Genomic DNA, 6,085 nt, shown 5'->3' on the forward strand with positions numbered 1-6,085 from the left:
TTCCTACCACAGAGATCTTTGCTTCCCTATTGATATCCAGTCTGCTCGCATCTCTTCGTTATTGAAGCAAATTGTTTCTTTGAAATTCAGTAGCTGTTTGTTTTCAGCGGTGCTCACCCTGGAATATCCAGAACTCCTTCACAGACTCTGGTGTTTGTCTGATATTCCCCATTTGCTGCCCAATGGATTTTGGACACACCTGCTAAGGCTACATTGTGTTCGAACATTGCTTCTTAAATGATCCTTATTAATTTTGAACTATGCTTGGTCTGATCTTAGTAAATCTTTCTCCTGAAGAACTTATTAATTAAGATATGCGGTTGTGGCTTAGCAAATTTAGGCTTATTTACAAGACCATACAGTCACCGGAGCGTCACTTTTAGCGACGCTCCTGTGGCACTGTGCCATTTTCCATATTTACAAGTAAGCGTTAAGACACTTTACGTGGCTTAACTCCGCCTTGGAAATATGGGCCACAACGCAGTTTCTCCTGCAGAGTGGCATGCAATGGGTGTTGCTGTGGAAATTCCACTGCAACACTCATTGCATTTTGACGCTGCATAGATTTATGAAGATTCGTAAACCTGAGGCAGTACTAAAAATGAACCCCACCCCAGCAGTGGCGTTAGCAAGGCGGTACAAGGAGAAATACTTTTATTTCTCCTCGTTTTTGCTTTTCCTATGTGTGCTGCATTCTGCAGCACACATTGGAAGAGCAAAACACCAATATGATTGTTTCTGTGCAGGAAAGTGTCCCTTCCTGCACATAAACAATCATTAAATAATGGTGATAATCTACTCTTATGTGTTCTGCATTGTACAGCACACATAGGCCCATATTTATACTTTTTGGCGCAAAACTGCGCCAACGCAGTTTTGCGTCAAAAAAATTAGCGCCGACATGGTCATTGGGCATAGTGGCATGTAGGGGGGCACAAATCAGGCCCCCCTATGCCACAAATTTTTTTTAAAAAAAATACCTACCTGGACTTACCTTAATGTCCCTGGGGTGGGTCCCTCCAGCCTTGGGTGTCCTCCTGGGGTGGGCAAGGGTGGCAGGGGGTGTCCCTGGGGGCAGGGGAGGGCACCTCTGGGCTCATTCTGAGCCCACAGGTCCCTTAACGCCTGCCCTGACCCAGGCGCTAAAATCCAGCGCTAATGTGGGTTTTTTAGACCCGCCCACTCCCGGGCGTCATTTTTGCCCGGGAGTATAAATCCGACGTAATAGCATCGGAGTCATTTTTTAAGACGGGAACGCCTACCTTGCATATCATTAACGCAAGGAAGGTGTTCATGCAAAAAAATGACGCTAACTCCATGAACTTTGGCGCTAGACGCGTCTAACGCCAAAGTATAAATATGGAGTGAGTTTTGCGTCGAATTTGCGTCGAAGAAAACAACGCAAATTCGGCGCAAACGGAGTATAAACATGCCCCTCAGAACTAGAAAATCGCCATATTGATTGTTTATGTGCAGGAAGGGACACCTTCTAGCACTTGAACAATCATTCTCTGCAACGCAGGCACTCTTGCACTATGGTGCAAGGGTGCTTGTGTTGGCACTAGGCAGCTAATTTTAGCGCCAGCCTAGGAAAAACACAGGGGTGTGCCATATTCTAATAAATACAGTGCATCACTGCGTTTCTGAAGTGACGCAGTGCAGCACTGCCAGATTTGGCTCAGCTCCGTGCTGATGAGGCCCCAAGGGACTTATTTACAAGCCCCTTGCGCCGCTGGTGTGTGGCTTTTATATGGGAAAAAGTAATTCACCAGCCGGGCAAGGGGCTTGTGAATAAGCACTTGGAGTCCAGACATGCCAAGAGAGGAACCACAAGTCTGACATGGAGTGAGGACTGGGCAAAGGGCATAAAATAGAGACTTATTTGCTTTCCAGAGGTCACTGTGCATGGACAAATCTGTGTACAGGAGGGTCTTGGAGCAGCGGAACTAGGCACTAGATATGGATATGGATAAGGGTCCTACCCTTTGGGAGAGGGGTTTGAATGATGGGCATAGCATTGGCCCATGACCAGCACCCAGAGCATGTGGATGGCACAGGGTATTCCCAGTGGTAATTCAGGGAAGCAGAAGGGAGCATATAGCATGATCTTTGGATGTGCTGAGAGTATTGAGGACACTGTGAGATCGATGCAGGCATGATCATTGGCCTATGCCCCCTAGGAATGCCCAACATCTATGCCCGGTGAGTTCAGGAGCAGCGCTACTGATCACAGGGTCTGCATTTTGGCCATGTCCTAGCCAGAAAACATTTGGCCCTGCGCAGTAGGTTTTCAGGGCAGGAGGAATGGATATGGGGGAGGGCATTGGGCATTTTGCCGGAAGGCTAAGAGGGTGGGGGCGAGGCATGTCTGTTACTGGGGCCGGTTTTATAGCAGTGCAGCTGTTCTCAAAGCACTGCAGAGTTCCTTGTACATTCAACAGTTTTCAGGCAACAGTAAAAGTGCCAATAGAACTCCTGGGATTTATGTACCTGCTAGGGCGAGATCAGGGTTTTGTCTCGTGGCAGTTTTGCCTCATCTAAGGTAGCTCAGAGAGTTAATATGCCTACTGCAAAGAATGTTTACTATGCAGATCTCAGAACAGTTTTTTATGTGCACAGCTCAGTGGGATAGTGCTTTTGTCACAGAGCTCATTTTGGTAATGTGCAATTCATAAGTTACAATCCTAAACTAGCACTGTAAGCTATGAGCTGCAATCAAAGAGCTGCATGCAAACTACATAGTACAGGTTAGAAAGTTCTGTTTTTTCCCAATCTTTGATTATCTAATTTTTCTAAAAGGGTTTGTTTGGGTAGAAATAAATTGTTATCAGTAAAGCCATCCCTAACCACTGTGTTACTTCCTGAATCCTGAGTTTATACTTCCTCAAACCAAGCATTCTTCAAAAAATGCCTACCAGTATGGATGGCATGTGAATCCTACACCTTGCAGTCCCCTTCGTCAAAATGTTATATACACTGATTTGCACATGTATGATTCATTGCCTCTGTACGTGTATGTGATGGAAAGTGCTCAAACAAACTCTGTTGGCAAGGAAGGCACAAATGAGAGGCGGGCCATGGAGAGGCACTGTTAGAGGCTGATAGTGAAGGACTCATTGACAAACCTCAATAAAGATCTCCACATCCTGTTGCACTGTAAGGTCGTCATTTACTATACTTTGAAAACAAATACAATTGAATATATAATTACAAAATGTGCTGTAGAATGCACTAATTTTGCCATTTTTTCCCCAAAGTTTTTTTTTAAGGGGAATAGACTCCACAAGCCCATTTGTAGTAGTCAGGCTTGTTTGCTATGCACCCTATAGAGGCTGTGTAATTCCATGTTTATTTAATCAACGAATCCGTGTTTGACCATCAACTCCATTTTGTGTGAGCGATTTCATGTTGTGCCCTGCTACAGTTGCAGGGCAGTGCAGGTGTTATTTCCACACAAGACTTGTTTTCCACACAGAACCTGTTTTTCTCTGCTTACTAGAATAGCATCATACCATGCTGGAACATATTATGGGGTATGCGAACTAGAGCACAAGGGTGAGAATGTTTTCATAAGAGGAATGTACGGCTCTGCCTCAGAAATAAGCATGGGGAGCCTGGCCAGGGGTTTTCTAGAAATCTCTACTTGAGCTTTTTTTAACGTATAAAAGACGGAGAGACTTGGTGCTAAGACAAGAACTCACCTGTGGAGCAGACGCACTGCCCAGGATCTAATTTGTGATTCCAATTGGGTCTCCTGCCTTGGCTGATCAAGGATTTTCCAGTCTGGCTAGCTAGGATGATGAAGAAAATCCCATTGGTGATGCGTTTTTAATCTTGATTATTTAGCTTATATATATATAAATAAATATATATATATATATACTCACTGTTGGTGCATTGCACATTTCTTTCTCTGATTGCTTGTGTCTTTTATTTGATATCTGGGAAGTGCCTTCATCAATGTATTACTCAGATTAAGAGTGCTGCATTCTTTGGCATCATTTCCTCTTAGTTCGAGCAAGAGCAATACAAATTGGCATATTTTGCAGGATTCCAAAGTAAGACTAAAAAGTGAGAAAATGTTTGGCAAAAAGACAAAAGCAGTTTCCCAGATGCCAAGTGAAATACCGGATTGGGAAAAAGTTCCTTACGATGTACTTACAAATGAGTATGTTTTTGGTGCTGGTTTGAGTGTAAATTGGGATGTGTGTATAGTAAAACCTGAGCCAGCAATGTATTAGCTTGTTTGATGAAAGTGCCAGTAGAAAAAGGAAAAGAATTAACTACTTTAGGTCAAAGAAGCTGGGTCCTTTTCTGCACTTACTGTAAAATGCATGAGAAATGTGATCAGTTAGAACAGGAATGTGAACAGTTAGAAAAGAAGCCAATGGAAGCCAAGAATACCTCCGCAATGTTATAATGTTAGAATAAATTGCTACAAGATAAATTGGATACGTACCAAACTGTAGCTGAAAGAGCCGTAGTGCATGTGGCGCAGTATAAATACAAGAAAAGGCTGGGAAAAGTTAATAATAAAAACATTGATTTAGCAATTGGTAAAGTAGGGTTAGATTGGAACCTTGATGAATGAATGGTATGGTAATAGTTGGGATTCTTCAGAGTTTAACAATGACCCCATTATACAGGAGCAAATTAGAAGTTATGAGAATGACAGAAAAACTAATTTGTGTCAATTAGAGGTTATAGGCTGTCATCACAAATATCATACAGATTCATACTTGCCACCAAATGATAATCCCTGGTTCACATTGAGAGATGCTATTCAGAGAATTAAGGAAGAAAGTATGAAAACTGCTGTCCTTCTAAATGAGTCTCACAATTTCTTGGATGCAACACTGACGGTGTCAGTGCAAAACAAAATAATTCAGTTAGCTCCCCCAGCTTACAAGCAGGTGATAATGACTCTGCAAATTAACCAGACAGGACACTTATTAAAAGATGTATTTGAGGCAGTCTGTGAGTTGGGTGAGTGGATGAAACCTGAAAGAGCCTCTCAGTCTGAAGAGCGTACAGACACAACAGAGTATCTACCAGAGATATGTTTATGGCATTGTTGAAGGATAGTGTCAAAAAAGAACAGATAGATGTAATAGATACCAAGAGTCTGTGGGAGATGTATCGCAAGCGAGGGCTCGACAGAAAGGAGGGGAGCAGGAAGGTGAATATTCAGGATAATAAAGGGTGAGTCAAGGCAAGTCAGAGATGCCTGAGGAAGAAAAGGAGAGGGAGAAAAATAATTCCCCAGAGTTGAAGGAGGAGGAAGAACTAGACTCTGATTGGTTGACTGCGGAGAACAGGGAAGGAGAGGAATCTCCCCGCAGGTATGAGAGTATATATCCAGATTTGACCTGGCCAAAAGTCAACAGGTTTAAATCAGATTAGGCAATAGGCCAAACTCTGTAACAGTGATGGGCTTGTAAGGATAACAGACCCCATGTTGATTTAGAAATGTATTGTAAAAATAGAAATGCCCAGAAGATCAGGGCCCTGGTGGACACCAGAGCAGAGGCCTCATGATATATGGAAGTTCATAGGTCAGCACTACACCATCACAGGGATGTATGAAAAAAAAATTCTGCTGTGCAAAACAAGGTTCAAATGAAAGTAAGGAGAACACCAAAAGAGAATACACTACCTTCATAGTGCCCCCCTTTGAATGTATTCTTGGAATTGGTACACTGGAGGGAATGACTTTATACTTAGATGATGGGTGTTATCAATTCAGATCGAAGAGATCCAACTCAGTGGCAGCAGTGATGGTGGGTCATTTGAAAATACCCAGAGGAGATAAGTAAGAAAATACAGGATCTGGTAGAAGCAGGGGTGGTAGACCTAGTCACCACTGCGTGGAATAATCCCATGTGGCACTTGCGCAAATCAGATGGGAACTAGAGAATGAGGGTCAATTACCGCAAATTGAATAAGCATACACCCCATTTGACTGCCACCGTCCCAGACACCATCACTTTGATTGAAAGAATACAAAGACACAAATGAACCTGGTATGCAACCATTGATATTGCCATTGGTTTTTTCACCATATTATTGGCCCTGAGAATCAGAA

This window comes from Pleurodeles waltl, chromosome 10 (assembly GCF_031143425.1).
Source record: "Pleurodeles waltl isolate 20211129_DDA chromosome 10, aPleWal1.hap1.20221129, whole genome shotgun sequence".
NCBI lineage: Eukaryota > Metazoa > Chordata > Amphibia > Caudata > Salamandridae > Pleurodeles > Pleurodeles waltl.